The sequence below is a fragment of the Schistocerca gregaria genome, chromosome 8, assembly GCF_023897955.1.
Source record: "Schistocerca gregaria isolate iqSchGreg1 chromosome 8, iqSchGreg1.2, whole genome shotgun sequence".
NCBI classification, from domain to species: domain Eukaryota; kingdom Metazoa; phylum Arthropoda; class Insecta; order Orthoptera; family Acrididae; genus Schistocerca; species Schistocerca gregaria.
This window is the reverse complement of record NC_064927.1, coordinates 410,082,530-410,104,763: the sequence shown is the minus strand read 5'-3', so window position 1 is coordinate 410,104,763 and position 22,234 is coordinate 410,082,530. Positions and strand designations below refer to the sequence as shown.

Sequence of the window (22,234 nt, the reverse complement as noted above, 5' to 3'; positions counted from 1 at the left end):
TGTCCTGGCATTGGAGGGGGGGGGGGGGGTACTCTGCCCGAGAAGATCAGTGTAATAGTATACATATGCGACATTAAACCATACATTCCACCTCACATGCATTGCTTCCATTGCCTCACGTTTCGCCACATGTTCTTGTGATTTGATGCCACTCCCATATGTGGTGGATGGGGCCTCACTTTTCATGTTGGGAGCCCTTTCACACCCCCGCCTAACTGTGTAAACTACTTCGGCGTGCATTCTCCCTGCTCACCAGAGTGTCCACTGTGCGCAAATGAAATATGAATCCAGAAAATAAAGATCCTTGGCTGTCTTAGCTGCCTTGAGGCCCAGAAGAAGTTGGACATATTTCACCCTGTGAGTCCCCCATCTAGCTTTGTCTGAGTTACATCTTCCCCTCTTTTCTCCCCTTCCTCACTCCCCATCCTGTGCCCTTTCCCTTTCCTCCTCCCAGGCAGCTCCCGTCCCTTCCCCTCAAGGAACCACTCCTCTTCTTCTTACTCTTCCTCTTCTTTCATGGTCAGAGCAGACATCCTCTTCTCCTGCTAGGAACAGGGCTTCCTGTCAGAACATCCCTCCCTGCCTTTCTCAAGATATGAAGCCTGCAACCTTAGGTTGAATGAGGGACCTAAGCTCCAAGGTCCCCAAAGCCGCTCGCTCTCTGTCCGATCCGGACATCTTTGCCACCTATACTCTTGTTGATAACACCTGCTCTCTCCCTCCCTCCGAGGGAGAAGATTCAACAGCTTGAGTCTAATGACAAGGCTTCCCCAGCATCCCAAAAGCTTTGCCCCCTTCCTCCTCTTTCCTAATCAGACACAGTTTGTGTGGATGTCACCCATCCTCGTCGGTGATGACCACTGACCCGGTGACGACCACTGACCTGGTGACATGATCTCCCCTGGGCTTCTCTATGTCTAACCCAGACTCTCGCCACAGTGGGACTGCAATGGAGATTACTGTCACCTACTGTAAATACAACTCATTTCCTCTTGTTCTGCAGCCTGGTTTGCTCTTCAAGAAATGCATTTCCTTCATGATCACTCTCCAACATTTTGTGGATTTTCAGGTGTCCTGTACTGACTAGATCCCCCTTCATACCAGCCTGGAAGCAATAGTGGTAGTAGTGCGAACAATCCCAGCAATCACCATTTACAGTGTCTGCCTCCTTCCCGGTATGCCACTTCCTTATGTTGACTTACCTACCTTAATACCGCAACTCCTTCCGTTGTACATCCTCCTCAGGGACTTCAGTGCACACCACCCTCTGTGGGAGAGTGCCATGTTTGACAGGTAGTGGTCTTGTAATTGGCCAACTTGTTACAGAGTTTGATTTGTGTCTCCTTAATAATCGTTCCCCTACCCACTTCAGTGACACTCACATCACTTTTTCTGCTATCGATCTCATCATCTCCTCCTTTGCTATTTTGGGTTCTCTATATATTGGTCACCCCATAATGATCTTTGTGACAATGACCACTTTCTGGTGATTCTATTGTTCCCCTGTCACTGCCAGGCAGACAAGCTCCCACATTGGGTATTCTGCAGAGGTGATTGTTCTTTATATACGTCCACAGTGTGCTTGGACACCTCTTTCTCAGGTTGCATTGATGCGGTAATGCAAGACGGCTTTGGCACTCTTCTTCACACTGCTGGCACTGCTTTCATCATATCCACAAATCCCCTTCATCATCAACTAGTACTGTGGTGGACCAAGAACGTAATTGTCAGTATCCAGGACCGCCAACTTGTGCTGCAACGATTTAAATGACACCCTTCACAAACCGACCATATCGCTTTTAAGCATCTCTTTGCTAAGGCTCACTACCTTATTAAGCAGAGTAAAATGTTATACTGGAAGCACTATGTTTCCTCCCAGGGGATGTATGCCCCGTCATCACAGATTTGGTCCAAGCTCTGTAGCCTTCTGGGCCACCAGTGACAATCAGCTGTCTGGTGCCTTATCCTACAGGTTGCTCTGTGTACTGATACATCAGTCCATGCAGAACACCTTGCAACACACTTTGCAACAGTGTTGACCTATTCCTATACAGCTACCTTTCTCCGGCAGAAATGTGAATTTGAACAAATTCCTCTATTGTTTCAACCCCCATCAAGCTCTGAAGCTTCACTGAATGGGAATTCTTGCAGGCTCTTATTCTTCCCATGACACGGCCACAGGCCCGGATTCCATCCACAACCAGATGATCCAACACATGGATTGTACCCAGAGGCACCGTCTCCTCAGGGTCTTAACCGATTTGCCTCACAGCTGCCTTCCCTTCACAGTGGTCAGACAGCATAGTTATCCCCATCCTTAAGCTCGAGAAGAACCCAACACCTCTCTATAGCAACCACTCTATTAGCCTGACCAACATAATTTGTAAACTGCTTGAGAGGATGATTAGCTTCCGATTATGCTGGATACTCAAATCTCAGAGTCTTTGGCCCCATGTTAGTGTGTCTTCTGGGAAGGATGATCTACAATTGATCATTTACTCAGATTGGAAACAGCAATGCAACAGTCTTTTACTAACCACCGGCACCTTCTCACACTCTCCTTTGACCTACATAAGGCATACAACACGGGTTGGCACTGTCACAGTTATCCTCCATGACTGGAGCTTTCATGGCCTCCTTCCAATTTTTATGTGTGAGCTTTTATCCCATCGCCTCTTCTAGGTTTGACTTGGCACTTCACTCAGCACCCCTTAGATCCAGGAGAACGGTATTCCATCAGGCTCTGTGTTAGGTGTCGCACTCTTCCTCATCGCCATCAATGGGCCTGTAACCTCTGTTGGGCCTGTAGTTACCCTGGTGTTGTATGTCGATGGTTTTTGCATCTGGCACAGCTTCCACTCAGTAGCATCTCTTGAAGGCCAGCTCCAAGGCGCCATTGGATGGGCCCTCTCCCATGACTTCAAGTATTCTTCCTCCAAAACACAGGTTATGCATTTTTGCCTTCAAACCACAGTACACCCTGACTCCGAACTTTATTTTTAGGCGATCTGCACTTAGTTGTTGCGTCACGGTCTCATTTCTTGGTCCTTATTTTTGATAAAAAGCTGACATGGCTGCCCCATATTCACCATCTGAAGATACCTGTATGCAGAATCTGAATGCTCTCCACCTCCTGGCCCACATATCTTTGGGTGCAGACCGTACTACTTTCTCTATCTTTATTGCACTCTGGTTTTGTTCAGACTAGATTATGGTTGTCAGGTTTATGGCTCAGGAGCACCGTCCACTCTGAAACTCCTTGTGTGCGTCTGGCTATCGATGCCTCTCACACATGTTCTGCCGACAGTCTCCTCGTAGAAGTGGGGATTCCTCCTCTGCAAATATGATGGAGCAAACTCTTGGTCTCTTGTGCAATCACCATTCGATGATTCCCTGATTATCCTGTGTATCCTGTCCTCTTTGTAAACAAGGGATGTCTCGCTCCTTATACCCACCCTCAGGTGGTATTGTCAGTTGGAATGCATCTCACTTCCCTCTGTCGGATTCTCCATCTCCACTCATTGCAATGTGCCCCATGTATTTCCTCCCAAACTGCCCCTTGGATGGTGTTAACACTGACCTATTCCAGGGTTCTAAGGTCTCTGTCATCCCTACTATATTTTGGTATCTTGTACATTCAATCTTTGAAAAGTTCCAGGGTGCTACTATATTCTACACTGATGGTTGTAAAATGATAGATAAGGTGGGATATTCTTTTTACATTTCCTAGTGGTATGGAATGCCATTTACTTCCAGGATCCATGTAGTGTGTTCACAGCAGATCTGCTAGCCATTAACAGAGCCCTTCATTTTGTTTTCATAGGCCTCCCCTCACCCCCATTGTTTCAGTGAAGCTTCACTGAATCCTTCACCGAATGGGAATTCTTGCAGGCTCTTACTTCTTCCCATGACACGGCCCCAGGCCCATATTCCATCCACAACCAGATGGTCCAACACATCACTACTCAAGGTTAAATCTAACTTTGGCTCAGAATGGGGTAAATTATGCTGCCACAAAAGGCTTTGATTACTTACCTAATAGCATCAAAAGTCTGACAGATAGCCATATAGCATTTAAAAGGAAATTAAAAGAATTTCTGAACGGCAACTCCTACTCATTAGATGAATTTTTGGATATAGTGAGTGGATAATTTCCCCACTCCCCACTGTTGTAAATGCGACCGGAACGGTCGTGGGGTTGTAGTGATGGAAATGCGGCGGGACCAGCGGAGCAGCCCGCGAACAACAAAAAAACGGGAGAGGACGGACACGACCAACAGAGGAGCTTACGACATAACAAGAACAGATAACAGAGTCACGAACCAAACAAGACAACAACGTCCACTCGTATAGAAACATGAAAGTCAATACGCTGTCTGAGGCTATATGTCCTGAGATGCAAGCTAGGGTAGACTGGCAGGCGGAGCAATAGGCAGGCACTTAAGTACGTGATGGGGGATGCTGCTATTGGCTGCTGCAGCCAAGTGTTCCCCTATGGCGCCCTCACTCTAAATGAGGGCCAGGAGGCGTGCACCGCCACAGCTTATGGCGCGATGGTACAGAGACCTCTGTGGGTCTTCGACGTCCATGTCGTCTGGTGGGGATTCAAATTCCGCGGCGCATGGTACCAGACCATTCCCCCCCCCCCTCCAAAAAAACATTAATTAATTAATTAATTAATTAAATTAAAAATATTAAGTGTCATGTAATATTTTGGGTAATGTAATATCTTGTATAGACACCTTTTATTAACCTGACACATTCCACATCATTACGAAGTGTCATATTCATGATATATGAAACAAGTACTAATCTAATCTGTACCTTCTCAGTGAGTAGTTTGCAAGCTATAGACCGATGTTACTCTCTTCACCCTTTGATCTCTTCTGTCCATGATATTCACTCTGCCTTTGGCCATGCTGCCTGCTCCTTTGTCTTCCTCTGAGTCTGAAGTCATGTGGTCATCCCAGGAAATGAACTGGCTGACCATCTGTCTTGAGAGGCAGAGACTTACCCTCCATTCCCTTCCATGATTCACGGTGCAGATATGTTGATAAACATCAAACCTTTCGTTGCCCAAAAGTGGAATGACATCTAGTGTGCTGCTGATCTTCTTAATAAACTCTGCACAATCAAGGAGACTACTGCAGTTTGGTGCTCTTCCGTCTGTTCCTCTCAGGAGTCCACTGTCATGCCATCTGCGCATCAATCATACTAGGCTCACCCGTTGTTTTCTCTTGCATAACAAGCCACCTTCACAATGTGCCTGTGGAGCCAGACTGACGGTATCCCATATATTGCTGGATTGTCCCCTCCTTTTGGCCCTTTGTGCTAAGTATAATCTTCCAGATTCCATGTCTTTAATATTAGCAGAAGATTCACAGATGGTTGAACTGGACCTTAGTTTCTTATGTGAAAGTGGTTTTTATTTTCAGTTACAAGGTTTTGTTTTGCTCCTGGAGCATGGGCAGGATGGTTGTGTTTGAGGCCTCTCTCTGTGTTTTCTAGGTCTGGGACCCATGGCCACTCCCCCATGCAAAGACCGCTCTTTTATCCCTCTGTTTTTCTAGTTTTTAGATTTGGCCTACCCTTTTATGCCTTCTCCTGCATGTATTTTAATTTCTTCACTTTATAGTTAACCCCTCTGGCTGGATCTGCCCACTTTTAGTGGACCCTCTATCTTACACAAGAAACTTCAGAATCACAGGACCAATAACCTCACCATTTAGTCCCATAACCCCCCTCAATCAACCAGTCCCATGTTGCATTTATTTTTGAGCAGGAATGTCTAAATATTTATACTACTATTTGTTACTTTATTTAAGAATAGTGTTTTACATGATGGGCACACAAAGAGAACAGATACATAAATGGTGTCTTTTGCTATAACACCTTTATTGCTTTTTGTATAACATTTTAAGCTCTGTTCCCCCTAGTATAGTCCCTTCTACTGGCAATACACTGTTCCCATTGTCTCTTCCACTTTTGAAAAGCCTCTTGGAACACATTTTCTGGGATGACACATAGGTCTGCTGCGCATTGTCTTTAACATCCTCAGTGGTTTGGAAACGATGTCTTTCAATGTGGTTTTAAGTATGGAAAACAAGAAAAAGTCTCCAGAATGAGAAGTTCCAGGAAAAAGTCTGCTAGCTCTATGTCTGGAGAATACATTGTATGGGGCATAATGGGATTGTGATGTTTTGGTAGATAGTGCAATCAAGGAGTTAGCTAGATAGGACAGTGAGAGAGTTTTCTAGATAGAGCAGACAGGGAGTGATGCAAGAGCCAGTGCATTGTCATGATGCAACTTCCAAGTATGGTTTCCGACAATTCAGGTCTCTTTCTGTGCACAGCATCCCTCATGCCCATTAGCATGCATCAGCAACTTCATGAACAGATAAATGACAATTTCTACAAATGACAGGATGAACTCTCTTGATATGGTCATCATCTGTTAATGTGGAAGGTGTCTGGCATTGAGATTGTCACCAAATGATATTCTACAGTGCTGAAAATGCTTAAACCATTCCTATCACTGTGTCCAATTTGTACAGTCCTCACCGTATGCTTGGCTAAGCAAATTTTGCCTTGTTTGCAGCAAAATTTCACACACACACACACACACACACACACACACACACACACACACACACATTGTTCTTCAAGCTCTTTAAGTGACAGTTTGTCGCTAATCTTTTGAGCAGCTTTCAGCTTGTGGACATGCTCATTTCCATGGCTATAGCTTGCTTACTAATGGTTTGAGCAAAAAGCAGCAAACAGTAGTTTGTTGTCTAAACTACAGTAGTTTGTTGTCTAAACTACATGCGCTCAATATGTACTCCCTCTGCCAGTTGACATGCTATTTCAAAAGCTTGGTTTCTTTTTGAGCACGTTTTGTATGTCAAGTTAATAGCTTCAGAAGCCGTAGATAATCACAACCATCTTTTTGGAGTGACGTTTGGAGGGATAAAAGATGAAAGACAGAAAAGAGAGTGGAAGTTGGTGGAAGAGAAATGCAAATAATATTTCAGAAAATAGTAAAGAGCAACATTCCAAGTATGAAATGCACGTAGTTGAATAGGAATGAAGAAGGATCAAAAGAACAATGGTGGGAGCAGCAGAAAAGAGTGTGGAAGAACCATTGATCACAAAAGGTGGAAAGAAACACCCTTGTGTAATGATAGAGGTAAGGGAGGAAGTTGCAGAGAGAAACAAACAATCCATTTATGGTTTTGAGAGAGGACAGATGAAGCAAAAAAGTAATATGCTGAGGAAGAGGAGGAGGAGGAGAAGAAGAAGAAGAAGAAGAAGAAGAAGTCGGGGAGAAGATGAAATGGATAGAAGAGTAGATGAAATTGATGGAAATGAGGGAAGCAAGGTGGTTGTCTATGAAATGATTAAGGCCAAGAAGAGAGGCATCACATAAAATGTCAGGGTGATCAATAAAGAATGGAAGGGAGTTGAGAATGTACAGGACATTAATGTTAGGAATATTTGGAAGAGGTGCTGAACTGTAATGGAAATATGGAAGAGTAAAATGAGCCACCTGGGGATTCTGAGAGGAACCTAACCTGGACAAAAGATAGAACAAAAAGACTATGAGAGGAAGAAAGGGGATTTAATGGAGTAAGTGGGGTGATGGTGAGAGCAGCTGCCATTGTAGGAATTTACTAACTCTGCCAGGTCATGTGAACAATAGGGAAAGAAAAGAGGACACTTGAAGACTGGAAATAAATAATCATAGTGTCAATTTTTAAGAAGGTTTGCAAGAAATAATGTCAAAATTATAGGAGAGTTACTTTAGTTGTATCATGCTGTCAGTTCTGGAAACGAGAATACTGAAGGAGAGCATTGAGAGAGGAACAGTATGGGTTTAGACCAGGAAGGTCAACAGCAGGTCTAATTTTTATTGTAAGGTAACTTCAAGAGAGAGACAACCAATGTCGTGAGGATTTAGGAATGGTATTCCTTGACATTGATAAGGTGTATAATAGTTTGAAAAGAAGCAGGATCTGGGAAAACCTTGCAGGAAAGGGCATTGGAAGATTGACTTTGAGACAAATGAAGGAAATTTATCAAGGAACAGTGAGTTGTGTAAAAGCTGGATGAGAGAAGACGGACTGGTTAGAACAGAAAAATGGGTTGAAGCAAGGGAGTGCACTATCCCTACTACTTTTCATCACTGTTATGGATGAGATAATAGCAGGAGTGGTAGTGTGTATAGGAGATGAAAATAAGAAATCAATGTTATTTATAGATATTTAATGGTTTTGGGAAGTGGAGCAGGAGATGTATATGAAAGGCTAGATGTGTGGTAGGAAGTAGTGGGACGGTATGGTGATGGCGCAATTATGTATCACCAAGAAGCAAGCAAATGTTAATACTAAGCATGTTATACTCCAGTACTCATGTATCCGTCAGAAATGCAGGTAATGAAGAAAAGGCTTATGAGCATGGTACATGCTTGCAAAATGAAATTTAAAAGAAACATGATAGGAATTATAGAACGTATAGAGTAAGGAGTAAAATGGTGGGGGGATTGGTGAGAGAGAAGGCCATGTAAGACACAGGAAAGACAAGATTAACATGCTAAAAGAGTGGAAGTTGACAGGATATCAGGACAGTCGTGAAGTAACAATAGAAGATAAGAGATCTAGAGGAAGAGTGAGAGACAGATGGATTGTAGTGAAGGAATGAGTGAATAAGATAGGGAAAGACTGGGGTAGAGTTGAGGGGGGGAGAAAAGTTGAGAGAACGGGGAAACATGAAAATACATGAATCCATGTATCTGCATGAGATGGTAGTAACTCGCGCATGTGCAGAACGGAATACTCAGGAGTGTGCTGTATGCTTGTTATTTTATTGTTTGTTATTGTTCAATCTGTAGTCGGCAGCTGACATCAGGACTTTGTACTGGAGTTTTCGCACATTTTTCAGTGCGTAAATTCTCATAAATGCAGTAATTAGGCACATCCAATATTTTTCCTGGAAGATTACATGTTTTTTGAATTGCTACTGCGAAAAGCATTTTTTGTGCTGATGGCTTCATATTCTAGAAATTGATTGCAACAAACAAGGCTTGACCGTTCTAATCCAGGTGTACAGTGAGGATCCTCATGACCCTCTATATCATAATAAGGTACATTGGCAATAATTTATTGCTGAGTAAATAAGAATTTAACTTTACATCTGTGACTTTCAATTTGTAGCGATACAAAGCGTCTTACTTGACAAAAATTCATGTTTGATTAGACTGCATCTATTGCTTTATTTCAGCATGCCAGGAAGGAGAAACTGGCAATAGTCGACAAGGGAGTTCAATGACAAAATATGGAATTACTTCGCATTGAGCGAGTTTCTCCTGTATCATCGACAGCAACTTGTCAAAACGAGCCACATCTTTTCTCATTATGTTCCAAAATGCCCACAGATCTTGGAGCTACAGTCCGTGCAGTTGAGCAAAGCTACTGTGCCAGGATGACATAGTGGTTAGCCCATCTGCCTAGTGAGCAGGAGGCTCAAATTTAAATCCTGGCCTTCGTACAAATTTTCATTTGTCACTTCAGTCTGCATATGTACATACAGAGAATTGTTAAATGGTTTGTGTGAAGTTTTAACACTGTTAAGAAGTATGATTTCAATGTGACAAACTGGTAATGTTCTTTCAACAATGCATCATCATCATCATCATCATCATCATCTATAGTTTCCAGCCATTCCTCCCAAACAGGGTCGAACTCAACTTATGTCTGATTTTCATCATCGTCATTATGCCCCTTAATGATAAGGTCACTTTCAGGGCAATGGCTCAAAAAAAGTAACTGTCTCCTCCAAATGCAGAATGCTGTATAGATAAAAAATTATTTAAAAATGTGCTTGTGCAAGCAAGTGTCATATAAAACAACTGAGCCTCTTAAAATGATGTACAGCATGAGTGAATAACAACTTTCCTTTCTTGTTTGCCATTTCCATGAATATCTCACGTGTATCATGTAATCAGGTGACATGAACCAGTCTGTAGTTCCAAAATGTACACTTAGGGCACTGCTGCAGAGGTTTCGTCCGTAGGTGCATTGTGTAAAATGGGGCTTTATATTCCTAACAGATCCAGCCAGGAACGAAACTATAGATGTAGATGATGATGATGATGATGATGATGATGATGATGATGATTTATTGAAAGAACATTATCAGTTTGTCACATTGAAATCACATTTGTTATCAGTGTTAAAAATTCACTGAAACCATTTAACAATTCTCTGTATGCATTTATGCAGACTGAAGTGACAAATGAATGTTTGTATAAAGGCTGGGATTTGAACCCAGGTCTCCTGCTCGCTAGGCAGATGAGCAAACCAATCTACCACTCTGGCACATTGGTTATACACAACTGCACGAGCTACCTTAGCATTCCCCCTCCTCAGTCAAAATTCTCATTCATGCTTCAGTCCACTTGGTTCCCTGTAAGCTCAAACAACATTTTTCGTTCTTCACTTCAGTTTGAATATTTATCATAAATGCTTGAGACTCAGAAAGGTCTCTGGAACCAGTAGTTCATTTAATTCTCTGTATGTTCTCTATGTCCTGCCTCTGAGAAGCTTTATGCCGTTGTTTTTAGGGTAGGTGATTTTTGAAGCTCAGGATATGATGTCACCGAGCTCTCAGCTCATTGCAGCATTGTTATGATTGAGATCAGGATTAAGTAGTATTTACTCTTATACAGATGAACACTTGGTGTAAACTCTTAGTCTGCAAATTTTTCTTGCTTGCACGAATCTAAAACCAACACAGTTGGTAATGGCATAACTGTTTCCCACCCCCCTCTCCTCCCACCATCTTATAATGCACATGACTTTCAGCATGGAAGGACAGCCGTTTAACACACACACACACACACACACACACACACACACACACACACACACACACACACAGAGAGAGAGAGAGAGAGAGAGAGAGAGAGAGAGAGAGAGAGAGAGAGCAATTTGTAGATGGTTCAGATAGTTAATGATGGACGTACGCTGTCAACATACTAGCAAGCTTCCCCTGTGATGGAAATTTTTGTGTTCCGTGTTTCCCATCATGAAGAAGAAACTGAATGGATTTGTAATAAGACAAGGAATATATTAACAAAGTGGAACAGTGTAAGAAACTGATTTCATAATGAAACACAAACTGTTATAAACTATTTGCGATTACTCAAGCCAAATTTAAATAGTGAAATCAACAGAATGTTCAGTCTTCTGTTGAGCTTCGTTGTCTCAGTGCTGGGCTACTGCTGCTGCCGAACTGCATCTTTTGTTTTTTATTTTTATATCCATACATTTAACTGTTTCTTATATTAATATTTCAAATCAATCTAATTAAATCAAGGTACATAAAATGTTCTCTTGTAAGACTGACATGCTGCATTATTTTTTTCAATAATTTTCACTTTTTTTATGGAAGAATTATCTACTGTGGATACTTATAATTTATATGGAAGAATTATCTACTGTGGATACTTATTATGCCCTGGCCTGACAGCATAAATATAAGAACAACAACACAGATTCGTGACGTACAAGACAAATGATGAGCACAGACTGACTGGGGCCAGGTACAGAGTATGTTGTGCATATAGACTGCTGGTCAGAGCCGGAGCATGATGATATAAAGAGCATTTGCCTGCTAGGTGCTGCTGCCTCTTGGCTGCAGATAATCGAGGCACTGGACAGTGATCGGTGACCTCTGTGGGGGAACGGAGCAGCTGAACGGTGCACTACTCTAAACAGTGTGATGCTCTCCATCGTAGGGGTGGTGAAGGTGTACCTGTTTCTCCAGTAGGTACTGATGGTGACACATCCGTAGTGTTGGAAGCGGCTGTCCTGGGTGTGCACAATTACGGGTCCCCTGCAGTCTCGTAAACCAGGGCAGCAGTGGAGTGACCCTGGAGCAAGGTTTAGGTGACGGCTGGGTGCTGTGAACTCGCCAGATGCGGTATGCAGTGGGAGGGTAGGTAGCATCAGAAGGAAGTGACAGATGCCCACATCAGTGCAGAAGGTGCCCATGTCAATGTGGGAGGTGCCTGTGCCAGTACAGACGGTCAGTATGGGAGGTACCTGTGTCTGTGAAGGAGGTGCCTGCACAGGGTAAGAGATGGCTGCGGAGGTGCAGGAAGCGCCTGTAGCTAGGTGGGAGGCACCTGGCATTGATGCCGACAGTGCCTGCATAGGTGCAGGAGGCACCTGTGAAGGTGCTGGCAGCATCTGGAGATGCTGACATCAGTACAGGATGTGTCAAGTGGCCAAGCTTCATCGTCCGCACGGGGTTGGATGCCTGTTGAGAGGATGGGTGGCTGTGGCCGTAGTGGTGTACTGCCATGGTGAACTGTGATACTGGTGGGTGCCATTGCTGAAGCAAAAATTGATTGTAAAGATATGAGGTAAATAACTACTGTAGAAGGGAGTCCTTCAACAGGAAAATGGAGGACAGTGCTGCAACAGTCGCTTCAGCTGTGGCCAACGACCAAAAAGTGACTAAAAAGTTTCCACCAACATGTGTATCAGGTCCTTCCCAAGGTAGCGTAGGTGCTGGCCAAGGCAAAAAAACAGTGCGCAGTGCCACTGTTTGTGCGGCAAGTTGCGACGGAAGTGTTCACTTCGTAATCGATGTGTTTAAGTGCTGGTTCTTTAGATACTGGAGGTGTAATCCCGGAGCTAGCAATGGTGAAAGTATCAGGTGTCTATCGTGCTCCTGTGGCAAATGGAAGACACAACAATTCGTCCTTTGCAAACAATGGGTCTATCCCCAAAGGGCAGCTGAGATAACATGGTGTACTGCAACATAGGGTGGAAAGACAAGGAGTATGTCACAATAACAAAAAATTCAAAAGCAACAAAGTGACAAACAAATTCTCAGTACGAAGAACATTAACAACTACATAAGTGCAGAGACACTGTGGGTTTGTAAACTGTAGCATCGATAAATTAATCAGGAACAGGAACTTGATGTTATTGTAGCTTACCAGACAGCAGTTTTCACGAGGCAACAGTTGGAAGCCCAGCCATGCATATGTTTGAGGGTTGAGGAGCAGAACAGCTGCTTCAGTGTCCATATGCAGTTCTCATGTTGCACAAAGCTAGACAGTTCCAGGTGGAAATGCTGCATGGTGCCAATGGTGTTGTTGCCAATGGAGTTGTTTGTTGCAGTGAGGTTTCCTGGTGAACTGCAGTGACTTCCTCTTTACGTGGCAGGCTTGTTGTTATGCACTGGTATTGTTCACGGACGACAATGAAACCCCCCCCCTCCACACTGCTTTGATTTGAAATCAGAAAATGGCAGTCAAAAAGAAAGGAAGATGGTTTAACTGTGTGTCTGTCTTTCCAGAGATGGCTATGGAACTCGGCTGTTCGCTACAAGATGTCAAATCAAACTCCTTTCAGCTGTCTAATGCCCAAACTGTTATTTTATTTGGCTACCAGTTTCGGTGATTAACTATGCCATCTTCAGGCCCTGACTGATGTTTAGGGAGATTCCAACCTCGGTTCGGGCCAAAATAGGGATCAGCATTCAAATAATTGTACCTGTAGATTTCTGCTTGATACAGCGATTAGTTCAACTATCGTCTGCTTAGTTGGCAGGTGATGGTTGAAGTGATATCTGTATCAGGCATAAGTCTACACATACCAGTGTTTGAATGCTGACCCCTATTTTAACCGGAACCGAGGTTGGAAACATCCTACACTTCTGTCAGGGGCTCGAAGATGGCATAGTAAATTGCCAAAACTGGTAGCCAAATTAAATAACAGTTTGGAAATTAGATGGCTGGAAGGTGTTTGGTTTGATGTCCAGATTGGTTTAACATCCCATGACACCGAGGTCAGATGGAGCACAAGGTTGGATTGTGTCAAGAATGGGGAGGAAATGGGCTGTGCCCTTTCAAAGGAACCATCCCAGCATTTGCATGGAGCAATTTAGGGAAATCACGGAAAACCAAAATCTGGATGACCAGCTGTGGGTTTGAACTGTTCTCTTCCCACATGGAAGTCAAGTGTGCTACCCACTGCACCACCTTGCTCAGTAACTGCGGTCAAGGACAGATCTCAGTACTAAAGGGTGCACTGACAAACCACTTCATTGAGCACTAGGCGGAGGGTCACATCTCTAACTACAGAGGTGGCGTAGGACATGGGAGAGGTCGTAGGCAGAAACATTTCAGAAGCTGATGTGGCTGTTTATGATACTAGGAAAAATTTGACTTGAATGGCAAGGGCATGGACACATGAGTGATGATAAAAAGACAACCGAAGACCCAAGTTGGCAAAGGTGAGTGAAGCTAGTCCTGAAGTGGGGGCTAATGAACAGAACAACAAAGAGAGGGAGGCCTTTCTGGAAAAGGAGGCCAACTAAGATAGCAGGAATCGTAGACAAAAGAAAACCCTACAAGTGTTCATATTCATTACCAAAAATATGATGAAGTACTGGCTGAACCACAAGCAGAAGCTTGCTGAACTGCTGCAGAGTCATCGGATGGTTTGAAACAGTGGTAGTACACCGAGAGGCAGTGGAACTTGTAGTGTCAACATAGCCATGAGGTGGTCTAAGACGACCGGAAGAAGTTGCTATTACTGTAGAAGAGATCAAAGTACCACATCCCTGGAGAAGTACATGAAAAAACAGTCACCCCAGCTGTGCACATGAAAGTTCCAAAGTTGATCACACAATAGTTATGTAGTGGAACACATGGAAGATCTACCCATTGCTACCCATGTTCTGACTCCAAACATAATAAAAGATGTGGTCATGAGAAACCACCCTCTGTGCCTCCGGGGGTTAGAATAGGCTCCAGGTATTCCTGCCTGACATTTCGGCCTTTATGTAATGGTCACCTGTAGGGTTTGACCTCCATTCTTCAAATTTTTTTCCATAGAGCAAGCCAATTGGGGAAGGGCACCTTACATGGTGCATTGTGTTCATCATGCCCTGAGACCTCTCACATCCTTTGTCAACGTGGATCTGCACTTCTGCCTGTTCTCCACCTGTTGGGCAAGGGTACACTCCTGGGTGCATTTTCCTCCATCCACTGTGCAATATCGTTTTCTGCGCTGACATTCATAATAGACTTCTTTGCATCTGATATCCAGCATGGTAGCCAGTCTGTTGTGGTGGGGCTGTCATGTACCATGTTGTTTGTAGCCCCCTGACAACACAGGGATCGCTCTGCTGATACCTTCATCGTTAACTCCCCACGTATACCATGGAATAGATGCCCATCTCCCTGGGGCATCGAGACTCCCGGCAATGGCCATCCTGCCAGGTGGCCTTTGCTGAGGCTGGGTGGCACATCTGGGGAGGCCCCCTGGTCGGAGTGGGTGGCATCAGGGCGGATGACACGCCGTGAAGTTTGCTAAGTCATCACTTAGTGGTGGTCAAACACGAACAGTCTCTAATCGTTTACGGGCTCAATTTAATGCACATACATATGACCCCAAATCGTTCCGTCCCTGGCCACACCATGAGAGGAACACTAAGCTGATGATGACAGCACATCTTATTCGCCTTGGTACCTTGTATGTTCGAGAGCTGATGGGGAATCTTTCATGACAATGAAGCCTCAGCTTTATGTTGAGCATTTAGAGAACAAGTTTGGGGATGTGGAGGATTGTCCAAAATGCGATCTGGGTCAGTGTTGATCAAAACAGCATCATCTGCCCAGTCATGGGCACTACTCGCCTGTGACACGCTCGGGGTATTTAAAGGATAATCAGATAGCTACCGGTGCCTTCATCTTGGCCTCCGAGGGTGACACATTACCTGAGAAGGTCAAGGTGGTGGTATACTGGTGTGATGTCAAGCCATATATCCTTGTAAGTGCTGGAAGTTCGGGCGTATGTCTTCTCACTGTAACTTCCAGCGTCACATGCAGCGACTGCGGATGTCCATCACAACCAAATACTTCATGTGCCCCGCCTCCTATTTGTGTCAACTGCGGAGAGCACCATTCCCCTTGCTCACCAGACTGCAGGATTCTCCAGCAGGAATGTAAAATCATGGAATACAAGACACTGGACTGACTGACCTACACTGAAGCTAAGAGGAAATTTGAACGCCTACACTTTGTAGGTATGATGTCGTCTTAGGCTGCTGCTACAACAGTTCTAGCCCCATCAGTTCTGCAGACTCCAGTCACCTCTCAGAGCCAGAAGACTACACCTGCTCCCTGTGATGGTCGGGGGGTCACTTCCCTCCCTGTTGCTCCTGCACCACCTACCTTGGGAGCACTGCGCCCCTCCCCCGAACCAGTCCCCACTTCGAAGCCAGAGAACCATAAGTCTTCTTCGGCTCCTCTCACTAGGAAGGGGTCTCTTGGGCCATTCCCCTCCCAGGTTTCTACTAGTGGGAAAGATGACACCCACCAGTGGCTGAAGTGCCCAAAAGCAGCTGGTCGTAGGGCTTCACGATCATCCTTAGTCCCGGAGACTGAATCAGTGAAGCCCTCCCAACCAGAGAAACCCAAGGAGGAGCGAGAGAAATCCAGAAAGAAGACCCCCAAGGCCAAGGGAATTGCGGTGGCACCTGCAAGCTCTGGGTCTGAGGATGGGGTGAAGATTCTGGTGTCCGCTGAGGACCTAGATCTCGCCGGAACCTCAGACACAATGGATATAGACTGCTCAGGAAATAAGTTGGTGGCAACAGGTGACCCTGAGGTGTAAACTGCCTCATTGAATATTCCATGCCTTCCCAGCCTCCCGAACATGTCATCCTCCAGTGGCAGTTTTTTTCACCATGTAGCAGTTTTTCCACCACCTGGCTGAGCTATGGAAACTGCTAAGCTTTACACCTGCTTTCTGCATTACCCTGTGACAGAAAACGCAATCCTTTGTTCTTTAGGGTGCCCCAGCGAAAGTCAGTACCTTGGTGGTCGCCGGAAGTCGCTGAGGCAATTAAAGAGCGTCGGGAAGCTCTTCATCGAGATATGCGGCAACCTTCCTTAGAGCACCTAATAACCTTTAAACGGCTCTTTGCCTGCTCTTGCCAGCTTATAAAAAGACGGAAACAGGCGTGTTGGGAGAGATAAGTCTGGACGAGGATCAGACGTAATTTTGGGTACCAGCCCGAAACATGTGTCCCTGCCATTAACATCAATGGTATGTTATCTACTGACGCAAATGCGATTGCCGAGCACTATGCTCGAGCCTCTGTGTCGAATTAACCCCCAGCCTTACGCGCCCTTAAACGGCGGATGGAAAGGAAAGTACTCTTGTTCACTACACGCCACAGTGAACCCTATAATGCCCCATTGACAGCGTGGGAGCTTCACAGCGCCCTTGCACATTGCCCCAACACAGCTCCTGGGCCAGTTTGGATCCACAATGAGATGATTAAATATCTCTCGTTCAACTACAAGCGACATTTCCTCATTCTCTTCAACCGGACCTGGTGCGATGGTGTCTTTCCATCGCAATGGCGAGAGAGCACCATCAATCCTGTGCTCAAACCCGGTAAAAACCCACTTGATGTGGATAGCTATCGGCCCATCAGCCTCACCAATGTTCTTTGCAAGCTGCTGGAACGTATGGTGTGCCGGCAGGTGGGTTTGGTCCTGGAGTCACGTGACTACTGGCTCCATGCCAGGGCAGTTTCCACTATGGTTGCTCTAACACTGATAACCTTGTGTCTCTCGCGGTTGCCATCCGAACAGCCTTTTACAGATGCCAACTCTTTGTTGCCGTCTTTTTTTGATTTACAAAATGCGTATGACACCACCTGCCGACATCATGTCCTTGCCACATTATACAAGTGGGGTCTCCGAGGCCCGCTCCCAATTTATATCCAAAATTTCCTGTCACTTTGTACTTTGTGTCCAAGTTGGTGCCTCCCATAGTTCCCCCCATATCCAGGAGAATGGGTTCCCACAGGGCTCTTTATTGAGTGTATCTCTATTTTTAGTGGCCATTAACAGTCTAGCAGCAGCTATAGTGCTGTCCGTTTCGCCTTCTCTGTATGCAGATGACTTCTGCATTTTGTACTGCTCCACCAGTGCTGCTGAGCAGCGCCTACAGGCAGCCATCCACAAGGTGCAGTCATGGCCTCTAGCCCACTGTTTCCAGTTTTCAGCTGCAAAGTTGTGTGTTATGCACTTCTGTAGGCATCATACCATTCATCCGGAACCAGAACTTTACTGTAATGACAATCCACTCACTGTTGTGGAGATGTATCAATTCTTAGGACTAGTTTTCGACGCCTGATTGACTTTACTTCCTCACCTTCGTCAGCTTAAGCGAAAGTGCTGTCAGCACCTCAGTGCCCTCAGGTGCCTGAGCAACAGCAAATGGGGTGCAGATCACTCTATGCTGCTGCAGCTCTACACAGAGCCCTTGTCCAATCCCACCTTGACTATGGGAGTCTGGTTTATGATTCGGCGGTACCCCACAGTATTGTGTTTACTCGACCCAGAGCACCACTGTAGTGTTCGCTTAGTGACAGGAGCTTTTAGAACGAGTCTGGTGACCAGTGTCCTGGTGGAGGCCAGAGTCCCTCCATTGCAGATCCAATGTGCACAACTGCTCGCTAGTTATGTTGCACACATTTGTAGTTATCCTGAGCATCCGAATTACCATCCCCTTTTTCCACCCACAGCTGTTCATCTCCCAGGTCAGGGCTAACAATTGCGGCTCAGTTGTGATCCCTTCTGTCTGAACTGGAGTCCTGTCCTTTACCACTTCTGCTTGAGGTCCATTCACGTTCACCTCCATGGTGTACACCTCGGCCGAAGCTTCGTCTGGACCTATTGCATGGCCCTAAGGACTCCGTTTACCCCACCGCTCTCCTTGATTCTTGACGTGTTCCGGGGCTCTGAAGTTGTTTACACCGATGGCTTGACAGCTGATGGTAATGTTGGCGTTACCTGTGTCCACAGAGGCCATATTGAACAGCATTCCTTGCCCGCTGGCTGCAGTGTATTCACTGCAGAGCTTGTGGCCATATCACACTGGACTCGCATTCGGGAGGACGATGGTTCAATCCCATCTCCAGCCATCCTGATTTAGGTTTACCGTGATTTCCCTAAATCGCTTCAGGCAAATGCCGGGATGGTTCCTTTGAAAGGGCACGGCCGATTTCCTTCCCCATCCTTCCCTCACCTGAGCTTGCGCTTGTAATGGATCTGGGAGATGTATTATTTTCAACTGAAGTTATCGATACCGAATTTAGTGGGCGAAGTGGTGAATGTTTTTCTGTTATATTTTTGTCGGAATTTTTATAAATTATAATCTACTTATTTTTTATGTTAATTTACTATTATGTTTAAAAATTGCAATATATTGATTGATATTGGTGGATATGACGAACAATATCAAAGAGACTTGTTACAAGCGGAAGTTTGGATGTCGAGTGGAATATCTTTGAAGCTAGAGTCATTTCTTTGTCACTTGTAGAGTCGGCTGTGGTCGGTTGAGATGCAGTCGTGGAACAAAGTTGTACTTCCCTGTGAAATAAATCGAAAGTGAATGATGAACTTATGAGTTTTTCGTATTACTTTTTATATCAAGTAGCAGCAAGCATGCACATCCAGAAAGAAAAATGGTATTAGAAACACCCAAATTGAGACAGACGCGGTGAACAGCGGAACTTCAGCATCCAACTAACGGCACTATTGGAATCATACTCATATTAGACAACTGAAGCCACCTGTAGGAATTTAACTATTATATATATATACAAAAAGTGACTACTTTATTTGAACTATGCCAGGTTTTATTACAAAATAACAATAGTGGAACGACAGTTTCACGCTCCGTCTCTAATGACCTCGTTGTCAACGGGACATTAAACACTAATCTCCTCCTCCTCCTCCTTGTGGCCATATCTCGTGCATTTCAGTACATCTGTTCCTGTTCTGGTGAGTCATTTCTTCTCTGTTCTGACTTCCTGAGAAGATTACAAGCTATCGACCTGTGCTACCCATGCCATCCTTTGGTAGCGACCATCCAGGACTCCGTCTCTGCCCTGGAACGGTTGTTCAGTGATGTTTGTGTGGCCCCAGGACACGTTGGAATCCCAAGAAATGAACTTGCTGACAGGCTGGCCAAACAGGCCACCGAGAAACCGCTTCTGGAGGTAGATATCTCTGAAACTGACCTGCGTTCTGTCTTACGCTGCAATGTTTATCGGCTTTGGGAGATGGAGTGGCATAACAATACGCACAACAAACTGTGTGTCATTAAGAAGACTATGAATGTGTGGAAGTCTTCCCTTGGGCTTTTCGCAGATAATCAGTTGTCCTTTGTCGGCTCCAAATGGTTACCTCCTCTGTCACGAGGACCCACCTCAGTGACGCTGTGGCTCACAAATGATGGCCGTCCACCTCTTGCTGGATTGCCCACTTTCAGCCACTCTGCTGCAGACTATTAACTTTCCCAGCACCCTATCTTTGGTGTTTGGCGACAATGCCTCAGCAGCAGCTTTAGTTTTATTCATAAGGGTGAGTTTTATCATTTGATCCAAATTTTAGCGCATGTCCTTTGTGTCTCTGCGTCCTCCACCCCAGTGCTTTTGGGGTGGAGGTTTTAATGTGTTGCAGAGTGGCTGGCTTCTCCTCTTTATTCTCATGGTCAGACTGCCATGGTAATCTGCGTTCTTGTTTTAATTGCTTCTATCTATTTCTTGCGTGTCTCTGTGGTTTTCTTGTCCTCCCCCCCCCCCCCATTTTTTTTTTATTTGTGGTGCTTGTTGCCCTTCTGTCGTTCTTCTGATTTTTCCTTTCTTCCAGCTTTGTTTTGTGTGTCCAATTTGTTTTACTCCCAACCTTGTGGAATTATCTTAATCATAACGAGGGATCAATGAATGGCCTAGCAATTTGTCCACTCCCCCCCCCCCCCTCCCCTTTTTTTAAACCAACCAACTATGAGAAACCACAACATGACAGTGTAAACATAAGTAATACACTCCTGGAAATGGAAAAAAGAACACATTGACACCGTTGTGCCAGACCCACCATACTTGCCCCGGACACTGCGAGAGGGCTGTACAAGCAATGATCACACGCACGGCACAGCGGACACACCAGGAATCGCGGTGTTGGCCGTCGAATGGCGCTAGCTGCGCAGCATTTGTGCACCGCCGCCGTCAGTGTCAGCCAGTTTGCTGTGGCATACGGAGCTCCATCGCAGTCTTTAAGACTGGTAGCATGCCGCGACAGCGTGGACGTGAACCGTATGTGCAGTTGACGGACTTTGAGCGAGGGCGTATAGTGGGCATGCGGTAGGCCGTCTTCCGCTCACGCCCCAACATCGTGCAGCCCGCCTCCAGTGGTGTCGCGACAGGCGTGAATGGAGGGACGAATGGAGACGTGTCGTCTTCAGCGATGAGAGTCGCTTCTGCCTTGGTGCCAATGATGGTCGTATGCGTGTTTGGCGCCGTGCAGGTGAGCGCCACAATCGGGACTGCATACGACAGAGGCACACAGGGCCAACACCTGGCATCATGGTGTGGGGAGCGATCTCCTACACTGGCCGTACACCTCTGGTGATCGTCGAGGGGACACTGAATAGTGCACGGTACATCCAAACCGTCATCGAACCCATCGTTCTACCATTCCTAGACCGGCAAGGGAACTTGCTGTTCCAACAGGACAATGCACGTCCGCATGTATCCCGTGCCACCCAACATGCTCTAGAAGGTGTAAGTCAACTACCCTGGCCAGCAAGATGTCCGGATCTGTCCCCCATTGAGCATGTTTGGGACTGGATGAAGCGTCGTCTCACGCAGTCTGCACGTCCAGCACGAACGCTGGTCCAATTGAGGCGCCAGGTGGAAATGGCATGGCAAGCCGTTCCACAGGACTACATCCAGCATCTCTACGATCGTCTCCATGGGAGAATAGCAGCCTGCATTGCTGCGAAAGGTGGATATACACTGTACTAGTGCCGACATTGTGCATGCTGTGTTGCCTTTGTCTATGTGCCTGTGGTTCTGTCAGTGTGATCATGTGATGTATCTGACCCCAGGAATGTGTCAATAAAGTTTCCCCTTCCTGGGACAATGAATTCACGGTGTTCTTATTTCAATTTCCAGGAGTGTACAATGAGCATACCTGTAAGTGACAGGTATAAGACTAGTGATGAGTACAGACTATATGATGGTAGGTACAGAAATTGTTGATGCATAGACTGCCGGCTGGAGCCTTGTGCACAGCACTATAAAGAGCATTTGCGAGCCAGGGGCCACTGGTTCTTGACTGCAGGCGATTGAG

General features: G+C 45.4%; 1 protein-coding gene across 5 annotated transcripts in view; it reads left to right on the top strand.

Moving 5' to 3' along the window:
- The window catches only part of LOC126284166 (lysine-specific histone demethylase 1A), a 111,295-nt gene that overhangs the window by 41,250 nt on the left and 47,811 nt on the right, over window positions 1-22,234 (top strand). The gene's annotated exons all lie outside the window — the stretch shown is intronic.